We start from the raw sequence: 12,277 nt of genomic DNA on the forward strand, positions 1-12,277 counted from the left end.
CCATCATAGTCTTCTAATTTAACAAACTTGTGTTTATCACCTGTCATATGATGTGAGCATCCACTATCTATGATCCAAGAATCATTATTATTTATGTGAGATATTAGGGATTTTTCTTCATACCTTTCTTCATCAGATCCATCCTTAATAGCCACATAAACAACTTCCTTTGTATCAGTTTCATCAGATTTATCATCGTTGGATTCCTCATCAGCTACTAGACATGTCTTTCTGTCTCTCCTTCTGAAGTCTCGGTGTCCTCTGTATTGGTTGTCTTTCTGCCTGTTATCTCGGTATTCTCTCTTTTCACTAGATTCCTTGTCAGGACAGTTAGAAGCCATATCTCCTATTTTATCACAATTGAAACATTTTAAAGGTAGCTTCCCTTTATACTTACCTTTTCCTCTCGGTAACCTTCTGGCTAATAATGCTTCAAACTCTTCTTGCTTCTTGATTTCCTCATACAGTTTGTGCACTTCTTCCATGTTCTTATGAAATCTTTCACTTGCTCCACTGTGATTCCCTTCAGAGTAATTAATCATTCTTTCATTGTAATCATCAGTTTCACCAATATGAAAAGAACTGAATGCAGATTCTCCTTTATTTACCAAAGACCCACTGTTATCAAAATTACTTAACTCAAATGCATGTAGCTTACCAATAGTAGCATCCAAAGAAACTAGCATGTTAGGTACAAACCTCAATTCATTGATTGTAGAGACTCGAATAGCATAAGAAGGTAGAAGGGTTCTCAACAACTTACTTGTTACATCCCTTTCTTCAATAGTTCCTCCTGCTCCTTTAATTTGATTGACAGTCTCCTTTAACCTTGTACTGTATTGGGTTATGTTCTCGCCTTCATTCATTCTCATGGATTCAAGTTGTCCTCTTAGACTATCTACTTTTTCTCTTTGAACATGTTCATCACCGCCATATACAGATATGAGCTTAGTCCACATTGCTTTTGCATCATTACAGCCTTCTAGGTCATTAAACTTGAGTCGGTCAATGCTGATGTTATTTCAATCATAGCTTGAATGAGTTCTTGCTTTGCCTTTATCTCTTCCAAGCTCATTGGGTTGGTGCTTGGTGGTATGTAATCATTCTCCAAATAATATGTTGCATATTCTCCAATTCCTGATAAATGCAGCTTCATCCTTTTCTGCCATGTGGAGAAACTTGACTTGTTCAGCTTTGGTGCATCCCTTTTATACATCTTCGGATCTTTGCCTCAAGTACCTTTAAACTTTTCTTCTAGAGTCCAAAGCTCTGATACCAATTGTAAGTTCTGATACTAAATGTAAAGTACAGATGCCAATAGCTAACAAGATGAGAGGGGGGGGGGGGATCATACAAACGCAGTCTTCCATAAAATCAACAGATTCAACCTCGGTAACTTATACTTCAACAATGTAACCAAAAATTGTTAAACATGCTAACTCATAAACACATAATCATCATAACACATATAACACCAGATTTAACGTGGAAACCCAAATAGGGAAAAACCATTGTGGGATTTCAGACCCACTAAGAAATATACTCTTCTAGAGTATGCTCGGTTAAAAGCAAATCCTGTTAAAGATTACAAACACATTGCTAGATGTGACCCGGTTAACGGATTTCCCTCAAATCTGTTAGGATCTTCACTGTGTTAGAAGTGACCTTGTCAAAGGATTTCAAACACTCATTTAGAATGTCACCTTGCTAGAGGGTTTACAAATAAAACTGTTAAGTCCACTTGGTTAAGAGATTTTCTGTCACTTACACAATAACAGTAATAAAAATATATCTGCAACTTCACATCTAAAATGCTAAAGCAGATTCTTATTTGCTCAAAACAATCTAGTCATAGGACTTATCTTGTCCCTCTGCTAGTCTCTCTACTCTATTATTCAAACAGGTCTTCAAGCTTCTGTGCTCGGTAATCACTATGTACCATCCCTATGCTTACACTTGCCTGCATACATTGTTTATCAACAATTCCTTATTTATAAACAATTGCTAACCACTTAATCTCCTTGATCACATTTCCCTTGATCAATCATAGCCATCAGATCTTCAAACTTGACCAGGTTCAATGTATCCTTTCGATTTGAAAACATTTTACCTCGCCTAGGGACTTGCATTCCTTTCTTGGAACTTGCACAAGGTTATTGTGGTTCAATCTGTGCTGTAGATCTTCCTACCAATTTTCCTTTGCCATAGATCCTTAACAAACTTCATGCACGACATACCAATCATTTATACATCTCCAACTAATCATTGTCCTTCATTAAATAATGCTTTTATCCATCCAATGCGATCTGTCATAACTCGGTTGCAACTCGGTAAATACTAAACTTTACTCGGTAGACATTCCACCTTCATTAAATGATATCGATAACCTTAGGGTTTACCGACTAGGTTCCTTAGGGTTTACCGATTAGGTTCTTTGCTCGGTTGCATAATATATTATTAACCTTACAATCAACAACATTTGTAGGATATCAAAACAATCTAAACATCATGATCTCATCATTGTCTAACTCGGTAATAGTTGCCCATTGAATATCTTATTCCTCCTCTTATTCATCACATTCTTTCTATGTCTTTTATCGACATCTTAATTCTCTTCAAATCAATCTTCTCAAGATATGGCAACATCATACTCAATCAGAAAATCAATTTCTTGACATCAATGACAAAATAATGTTATAAAGATAGTTATCATCCTTCTTCAGTTATATCAATAATCTTCAACAACCTTCTCAATATCCTCAATGAATATCAACAATCTTCCTTTCTACTGAAATGCCAATAGACAAAGCATATCTAGACCAACATCCATCCAGTTAACCAGATTTGACATAAATGACAACCATACAAGCTCATGCTAACAACAATCTCCAACAATATCCCCCTTTTTCATTGATGGAAACACTAATGAAAAATTGATAATCTCGTAATAACTCTCTTTCATTGAATACTCTCTCCCGCTTTGACAACAATGACAAAAGGCATTGAAAGAAAAAGAAACATACTAATCAAACTCTCTTTCATTGAATACTCTCTCCCCCTTTGACAACAATGACAAAAGGCATTGAAAGAAAAAGAAACATACTAATCAAATTATACCACTTCTCCCCCTAAGAGTAGCATCAACACCAATCTAGGAGACAAGGATGCGCTAAGTCCCCCCTGGAAAGATGCACCACTGAAATGCATCTAGTTAGAAAAAAAAGGCAGTAACCCCTAACTTTTGCTTGAGATACTCAAAAGTATCCTTCGCCAATGCCTTAGTAAAAACATCTTCATCTTCTTTGATGTAGAAATGTATTCTAATCTGAATTCCTTTTTTGCAACATTCTCTCTTAGGAAATGATAAATATGTTTAGTTCTTGAATGCATAACTGGATTCTTTGATTTTTTTTAGCACTGGTATTATCACACATGATAGGAATAACCTCATCATATACTACTATGATATCCTTTAGAGTATCCTTCATCCACAAAACTTGAGTACAACAAGATGTTGCGGCAATGTATTTAGCTTATGCAGTTGATAATGATACAAATTCTTGTTTCTTACTCATCCATGAAACCAATTTGTCTCCCAAAAAGAATGTTCCACCACTGGTACTCTTCATGTCATCAACACTTCCAGCCCAATCAACATCTGTATATGCCTTCAACATGAAATCTCCATCTTTCTTTTACCATAAGCCAAAATTTAAAGTTCCTTTCAAATATCTGAAGATCCTCTTCACTGCTTGATCATGAGTCTTGTTCTGACTAGCTTGAAATCTAGTAACCAAACATACAACCGACATAATATCTAGTATAGAAGTGGTAAGATGCAACAGTCCTCCAATCATAGATTTTTACTTCTTTTGCTCAACATCCAGAGATGCATCATCTTTGCCTAACTTGCATCCAACATGTAAAGGGTTAGTAACAGGTTTAAAATTCCCCATGTCAAACTTCTTTAACATCTCTTTAACATACTTAGCTTGAGAAATAAAAATTCCATCATCCAATTGAGTAACTTTAAGACCAAGAAAGAACGACATCTCTCCAAACATAGACATCTCAAATTCTTTCTACATCTGATTTGCAAATTCTTTACACAAGCCATCACTTCCTCCAAAGATAATATCATCAACATAAACAACAACAATCAACAACGTAATGCCTTCAACCTTGAAATAAAGATTGTTTTTTGTAGTTCCTTTCCTAAAATTTTTCTATAACAAATATTTGTCTAGTCTTTCATACCACACTCTAGGTGCTTGTTTAAGTCCATACAATGCCTTCTTCAATCTAAAAATCATGTCTGGATCATTTGACAGTTTGAATCCATCTAGTTGTTCAATGTATACTTTTTCTTCCAATTCTCCATTAAAAAATGCTAACTTAACATCCATTTGATATACTCTAAAGTTGTTGTAGGCAGAAAATATAAGAAACATTCTAATAACTTCCATCCTAGCAATTGGAGAAAATGTTTCTTCAAAATCAATACCTTCTACCTATGAGTATCCTTTACATACCAATTTTTCCTTGTTTCTTGCGACTTGTCCTTGTTCATTCCATTTGTTCCAAAACACCCACTTCGTTCCTATCATATTTTTGAATACCAGTCTAGGTACTAGCTACCAAGTCTGATTCTTCTATATCTGATTCAGTTCTTCTTCTGTGGATTTTACCCAACTTTCTTCTTTGCTTTCTTTTCCATATGATTTAAGTTCAATGAGTGAAAGAAAACAACAATTACTTTTCTCATTTACCTCTATAACACTTCTTCTTCTTTGAACTCCTTTATTCTTGTCTTCGATTATCTGATCTTCCGAGTGATTCCTCTACACATATTTCAGGGTCTTAATTGTTTGCTTTGGTTCTTCTTTGTCCTCTTCTTTTGCTTCATCTGGTTTATCTTCTTTGCTTCCTTTCAGAGTTGTTGTTTCTTCTACCATAGCAGGTATGGTCTCAAATTCAATCTCTTGAACAAATTCAAGGGGTGGTCTAATCCCATGCCTCACATACTTTCACATTTGTACCCTCCACTATCTTGTTTAATCTTTTATCATAACATTTGTAAGCCTCACTATTTGTAGCATATCCCAAGAATATTCCTTTATCAGCTCTAATATCAAACTTTTCGAGGTCATTCTCATCTCTTTTGATATAGCACTTACTCCCAAAGGTTTTGAAATATTTCACAATAGGTGATCTTCCTACCACAACTCATAAGGTGTCTTCGTATGATTTATCCTTATATAAACCATATTAAGAATGTAAACAGTAGTATGCATAACTTCTTTCCAATAAAGATTAGCCAAGCTAGCATCTTTCATTATAGTTCTATCCATCTCAATAATAGTTCTATTCTTCCTTTCTACCACACCATTCTGTTGAGGAGTTCTCGAAGTAGAAAGATGTCTCCTAATACCATATTTCTCATAGAAATTGTCAAATTCATTTGAAGAAAACTGTCCACCTCTATCAGATCTCAAACATTTGATTCTAGCATCAACTTGATTCTCTACTATTTACTTGAATGCTTTAAATCTTTCAAAAGATTCAGACTCTTCTCTAAAAAAGGTAACCCATGCCTTTCTAGAATAATCATCAATGAGTAACATACAATACCTTTCACCATTAAGTTCGCTTGTCCTTGTAGAGCCACATAGATCTGTATCAATTATCTCCAATGGATATGATGTAGAATACTCTTTGTTCTTGAAACTTCTCTTTATTTTCTTTCCTAACTGACATTCCCTGCACAACGTGTCAATAGGCTTGATAATCCTTAGTAAATCTCTTACTACTTTATAGTTATTGATCTCTATCATGTTATCAAAGTTAAAATATCCCATCCTCTTATACCATAGCCAACATTCATTACTTTGACTTAGATAACATCTATTTCCACTTTTGTCCTTTATGTAATGAACATTTCCACTTGTCCTGATTCCTTTTGCTATCAACTTTCTCGTTCTACCTTTTCTGATCATACATCTAGTTTATGTAAACACAACTTCATAACCTCTATTGCACATTTGAATAACACTCAACAAACTTTGTCTCAATCCTTCTACATAATAAACACCATCAGTTTTATGCTTACCATCAATTGAGATGCATCCTAGTCCACAAATTAGTGCAAATTCCTCTCCTACAAATTTCACAAATCCACCATCATACTTCTTCAGAGTGATGAATTTGTTTGTCTCCGGTCATGTAATTTGAGCATCCGAAAACAATGGTCAATGATCTAGGTTCAACTTTAGCATTTAGTGCAATCTTCTCTTCCAGTCTTCTAGATCTTTCCTAATACTTCTCCTCTATACCCAAAAATAAAGATTCTTCATTCGAGTCTTCAAAATCTTATTCTTCAGATGAATGTCTCCATAGAGAAAAAACTCATTTTCCCTTTATCTCTATCATCTGTTCTTTTCTCAAAATCATTTCTTCTATATTTATTTTTCTTTTCATCATCCTCAAGATTTCTATAATCTTATTTGTATATACATTTAGAAGCATAATGACCAATTCTTCCACAATTAAAGCATTTCAAGGGAAACTTACCTTGTTACTTTCTAGTTCCTCGCTTTAGCTTTCCTACAAATTTTGCTTCAATCTCATCCAGGTTCTCACTTGTTTCTGGTTCATCTCTTGATATCCTTGAAATGTTGAATGCAACTTCTCTTCTATAGGACTTTATATATTCCATCTCTCCAATTTCATAGGCAGATAATGTACCAATAAGCCGATCAATTGTATAATTCAAATCATGGCATTCTTTAATAACACACTTCTTTGATTTGTAGGGTTTTGTCAATGTAAACAAGATCTTCCTGATAACATCACTTTCTTCAATCACCCCACCAACAAATTAGATATCTTCCACTATATCATTCACTCTATGTATGTAGCTCTCAACACTTTCATCATCAACCATTCTAAACCTTCAAATTTTTGCTTCAAGTTCAAGAGTCTTGCTTGTCGAGTCTTTGGATCACCTTCATATGCATAAAACAACTTGTTCCAAATTCCTTTAGCTTCTTTCATTCCTTTAACCTTGCCAAAAAATTCATCACTAAGACAACTGATAAGAATTGTTCTAGCCTTTACATTTCTCTCCTAAGCCTCAATCTCATCCAAAGTTGATGGTCCATTCTAAGGTTGTTGATAACCTATCTGGAGAATCTCGCATATTCCATTCTTCAATGCTTCCAAATAAAATTCCATTCTTTCCTCCCAATAGGTATAATGAATTCCATCAAACATTGGAGCTTTAATATGAAGATCCTACACCATCTCTAGATCTACCTCAAGCGGTTAAGCTTTCCAAACAGGAACCTTGCTCTGATACCAATTGTTGAATACCCAACATGACTGAGAGGGTGGGTGATTTAGTCCGAAATTTCAAAAGCAATTATTAATCAACCTATTTAACAACACTTTAATCATCAACACATCAAGCATAAACACATAAACACGTGGACACCATATTTACGTGGAAAACCCGAACATGGGAAAACTATGGTGAGAATCTAACTCAAAACATAAATAATAATGTTTACCATATTTTAGGCTTGTAGCCAATGAGCATCAACACCTGAAGGACTTGCAGAACCAAGGTGCACCACCTTAGGCAAGATACAAAGAGGACTTGTACAAATGAAGAACACTTCTTTAGGACAAGATACAAATTGTTGTTGGAGGACTCACTGTCAATCAACAATGAATGAAATAACTGAATTAAAATTGAGAAGGATGTTGAAATGTGGCAATTGATCAGCAAAGTACTGTACACTCAGCACGTATCCTCATCGGGGTCCGGGGCCGGGCCGGGCCGGGATTCGGGGGCAGCAACCCCCGAGAAAAGTGGGGGTTTGGGGGCGGGAGCCCTCGAGAATTTTTTTTTTTGCCGTTTTTTCTTTGATGAAAACTGACATTGTAATAAAACCCTAAAAAGGCCAACTTTGTTTGTTGCCCTAAAAACACATGTGATAAGCGGCTGGGATGCTTAAGGCATTGTAAGGTTGATATACTATTTTTGCTGGATAATAAGAAAGATTAGATGACTGTGTATGGTGGACGTAACCCATTCTGGGTGAACCATGTTAAATCTCTGTGTTATTCGTGTCCTGTTTTATTTCTTTATCTTTTGTATTTAAATCTACATATAATTGTTAGTTCATATTTGCTTCGGATCTGCTTGAAACCCTAACAATTGGTATCAGAGCGAGGTTTTCTGTAAATTGGCAGGACTTTCAGATTTGAGTGGGAGCAATGGAGGATTCCAAATTCAAGGTCGAAAAGTTTAACGGCCAGAATTATCAGTTATGAAAAATGCAGATGGAGGATTACCTGTATCAAAAGGATTTGTGGTGGCCATTGGAAGGAAAGGCAAAGAAAGCGACCACAATGTCAGATGAAGAGTGGGACATTTTAGATAGAAAGGCACTGGGATCCATTCGATTGTGCCTTGCACCGTCTGTAGCATTCAATATAATAGAAGCAAAAATGACTGTAGATTTGATGGCGACATTGGCTAAGTTGTATGAGAAACCCTCGGCTTTGAATAAGGTATTTCTTATGAAGCGTTTGTTTAATTTGAAAATGAGTGAGGGAGGATCTGTAGCGAAGCACTTAAATGAATTTAATACAATTACCAGTCAATTGTCTTCAGTAAAAATTACTTTTGCAGAAGAGGTTAGGGCTCTCTTGATTTTATGTTCTTTGCCAGAAAGCTAGAATAGCTTGGTTATGGCTGTAAGTAACTCTGTCTCTGGTAAAAATACTTTGGTATTTGATGATATTGTTGGTGTTATCCTAAGAGAGGAAATGCAAAGGAAAAGAACAGGTGAGACTCCAACATCATCAGGTAGTGTTTTGAATGTGGAGAACAGAGGAAGATCAAAGGAAAGAGGAAAAGGCCCTGAGAATGAGAAGTCACGAGGGAAGTCAAAGAAAGGACGCTCTCAATCTAGAGGAAAGAAAGATTGCTGGTACTGTGGAAAGCCTGGTCATCTAAAGAAAGACTGTTGGTCTCGGAAAAACAAAGAAGGAGACAAAAATGAAAATGATAGTAAGGAAGCTAATATTGCAAGTAATACTTTACAAGATGCTTTAATCTTATGTTTGGATAATGTTAATGATTCCTGGGTAATAGATTCTGGGGCTTCATTTCATGCTACACCCCATAGAAAATATTTTCTAGATTATGTTCAAGGTGATTTTGGACAGGTATATTTGGGTGATGATGAGCCCTGTCAAATTGTTGGAAAAGGAAAGATAAATATCAAGTTGCAGAATGGAAATGGCTGGTTTCTGCAGGAGGTAAGACATGTTCCTAATTTAAGAAGAAATTTAATTTCTGCAGGGCAACTAGGTAGTGAAGGTTGCATAGTTACCCTCTCAGACAGTATGTGGAAGGTTGCTAAAGGATCATTAGTAATAGCTAAAGGTGCGAAGGTAGGCACATTATATCTGTGTATAGGTAACACTTACTCTACCCTAGCTGCTACAAATAAAGTTACTACAGGGAAAACAACAATAAATGTTGCAAGAATAGATTCGATAATGTGGCACCATAGGCTTGGGCACATGAGTGAGAAAGGGATGAAAACCCTTCACTCCAAAAATCTATTTCTAGGACTAAAAAAGATTGATTTAGAGTTCTGTGAAAACTGTGTTTATGGTAAACATAAAAGAGTCAGATTTCTCAAGGTTGGGAAAGAGAAGAAGAGTGAGAAGTTAGAGCTTGTACATTCAGATGTATGGGGACCAGCTCAGGTATCATCTCTTGGTGGCTCTTGTTATTATGTTATTTTTATTGATGACTCAACCAGAAAAACATGGGTATATTTCCTAAAACAAAAATCAGATGTTTTTGAAACTTTTAAGAAATGGAAAGCTTTGGTTGAGAATGAGACAGGAAAAAAGTTGAAGTGTCTCAAATCAGATAATGGAGGTGAGTATTGCAGCAAAGCATTTGAAGATTACTGTTCCTTAAATGGGATTCGAAAGCAGAAGACAGTTCCAGGAACTCCACAGGAAAATGGTGTGTCAGAGAGAATGAATAGGACTATCATGGAACGTGCGAGGAGCATGAGATTGCATGCTGGATTGCCCTTACATTTTTGGGCAGATGCTGTACATACTGCTGTCTATTTGATAAATAGAGGACCTTCAACCCCTTTGGATGGTGGTATTCCAGAGGAGGCATGGACTGGTAGAAAGGTAAATTATTCTTTTCTAAAAACTTTTGGTTGCAAAGCTTTTGTCCATGTTGATAAAGAAAACAAAACCAAGCTTGATGCTAAATCTCAGAAATGTACCTTCATTGGATATGGGATAGATGAATATGACTATCGGTTATGGGATTTTGAAAATAAGAAAATAATTAGAAGTAGAGATGTTATATTCAATGAGAAGGTTATGTATAAAGAACAGATGCAGGAAAAGAAGCATGAACAAGACAAACAAGAATATGTGGTGTTGGATGAGATTCCTGAAAATGAAATGCCACAGGTACCTGATGCTCAGCAACAATAGATTGTCCCACAAACTCCTGCAAGTGTTAGACGTTCTATGAGGACAAGTAGACCCCCTGAAAGATTTTCTCCTTCTTTGTATTCTATTTTATTAACGGATTCTGGTGAACCAGAAGAATATGAAGAAGCAATGCAGGTAGATGCCAAACAACAGTGGGAGCTAGGCATGAAAGAGGAGATGGACTCCATGATGAAAAATAAGACTTGGGACTTAGTCCCTTTACCTGCAGAAAAAAGAGCCTTGCCTAACAAATGGGTTTATCGGCTGAAGGAGGAGGAAGGAGGTTAGAAAAGATATAAGGCCAGACTTGTGGTAAAAGGTTTTGCACAGAAAAAGGGTATAGATTATGATGAAATATTTTCTCCAGTTGTAAAAATGACTTCAATTAGAACTATACTTAGTCTTGTGGTTGCAGATGATTTACATCTTGAACAATTAGATGTCAAAACAACTTTTCTCCATGGATATTTGGAGGAGGAAATTTACATGTTGCAACCACAGGGATATGAGGTCAAAGGTAAGGAGAACTTGGTGTGCAGGTTGAAGAAAAGTCTGTATGGCCTAAAGCAAGCACCTCGACAATGGTATTTAAAATTTGATAGTTTCATGGCTGAACACGGTTATCATAGATGTCATTTTTATCATTGTGTATATTTTCAGAGATTTGATAATGGTAGTTATATTATCCTGTTGCTTTATGTTGATCACATGCTTGTTGCTGGGTCTAACATGCAACATATAAATGATCTTAAACAGAAATTAGCCAGGTCATTTGCTATGAAGGATTTGGGTGTAGCTAAGAAAATTCTCGATATGAGGATTACACGGGATAGGAAAAATAGAACCTTGAATTTGTCCCAAAGTGAGTATATAAAGAAGATGTTGAAAAGATTTAACATGCAGGATGCAAAAGCAGTTAGTACACCTTTGGCTAGTCGTTTCAAATTGACTAAGGAGATGTTCCCAAAGGCACAGGAAGAGGTTAATAAAATGTCTGATCCTGTATTCATCAGTTGTTGGCAGTCTGATGTATGCAATGGTATGCACAAGGCCAGATATTGTACATGCAGTGGGAGTTGTGAGCAGGTTTATGAGTAATCCGGGTATGGAACATTGGAATGTTGTGAAATGGATTCTTCGGTATTTGAAAGGAACTACTATGAAGGCATTATGTTTCAAAGGATCTAATGCTGCTCTGAGTGGATTTGTTGACTCTAATCTGGCGGGTGATATTGATTCACGGAGGAGTACTACAGGGTATGTTTTTACTATAGGGGGAACTGCAGTCAGTTGGATTTCTAGGCTGCAAAAGGTTGTTGCACTTTCAACCACTGAAGCTGAGTATGTTGCTGCTACAGAAGCCAGGAAGGAGATGATTTGGTTGCAATGTTTTCTGGAGGAATTGGGTCAGACACAAGAGGATAGCCCATTGTATACTAATAGCCAGAGTGCCATTCATCTTGCGAAGAACTCTGATTTTCATTCAAGGACAAAGCACATTCGGCTTAAGTACCACTTCATCCGGACTGTTTTGGAGGAGGGTCAGTTACAGCTTGAGAAGATTCACACAAGTGAGAATCCTGCCGATATGTTCACGAAGGCAGTTCCACAAGAGAAGTTGATTTCTTCATCAGTTTCTGTTGGTCTTCTTGATTGATAATTATGGAATTTATACCAGTCGAGTCCTAGTGTTTTATCCAGCGGATGCTGCATGTACAGTGGTGTCGTG

Source organism: Cryptomeria japonica, chromosome 10, assembly GCF_030272615.1.
Source record: "Cryptomeria japonica chromosome 10, Sugi_1.0, whole genome shotgun sequence".
Classification (NCBI taxonomy): Eukaryota; Viridiplantae; Streptophyta; class Pinopsida; order Cupressales; family Cupressaceae; genus Cryptomeria; species Cryptomeria japonica.